The following is a 749-nucleotide window of genomic DNA, read 5'->3' on the forward strand; positions in this document are numbered from 1 at the left end:
GGGCCTGCGGGGCTGCCAGCGCACATTGCTGGCTCATGTCCTGCTTTTCATCCACCAGCACCCCCAAGTCCCTCTCGGCGGGGCTGCTCTCGATCCTTTCTCCCCCCAGCCTGTATTGATACTGGGGGTTACCCTGACCCAGGTGCAGGACCTTGAACTTGGCCTTATTGAACCTCATGAGGTTCACACAGGCCCACCTCTCCAGCCTGTCCAGGTCTCTCTGGATGACATCCCGTCCTTCTGGTGTGTGTCAACCGCACCACTCAGCTTGGTGTCATCCGCAAACAGGGTGCACTCGATCTCGCTGTCTAAGTCATTGATGAAAACATTAAACAGCAACGGTCCCAGTACGGACGCCTGAGGGACACCACACGTCACCGGTCTCCTTCCTCGTTTGTTGGTGGGGCACGTGCCTGCCACGGCCCTGCCCGTGCTGCCCTGTGCTGCAGGTGGCTGTGCCTGATGTCCCTGCTCAGCTGTCCCCTAGAGCCCCAGGTCTGTGCCCATCCCTTGCCATTTGGGGAGGACAGGGGCTAGGATAGGGTAGGATAGGGCAGGAGAGAATATTTCCATTAGAAGGGACGTACAATAATCATCTAGTGCAACTGCCTGACCACTTCTGAACAACTGCCTTTGGTCACAGGGGCCCTGTCCCGCTGGCCAGGGAGGGCTGTGCTGGTGGGGCACGGGCTGACCCCCATCTTCTCCCCTCTCTCCTCTCCCTCTCCAGGTTCCCTGGTCCAGGCAGC

At 59.5% G+C, this 749-nt stretch overlaps 1 protein-coding gene across 1 annotated transcript in view; it reads left to right on the plus strand.

The window, feature by feature from the left end:
* LOC104122756 (Ig lambda chain V-1 region) overlaps positions 1-749 on the plus strand; it is a 52,176-nt gene that overhangs the window by 3,863 nt on the left and 47,564 nt on the right.

Source organism: Egretta garzetta, unplaced genomic scaffold (assembly GCF_000687185.1).
Source record: "Egretta garzetta isolate BGI_Z169 unplaced genomic scaffold, ASM68718v1 scaffold343, whole genome shotgun sequence".
NCBI classification, from domain to species: Eukaryota; Metazoa; Chordata; class Aves; order Pelecaniformes; family Ardeidae; genus Egretta; species Egretta garzetta.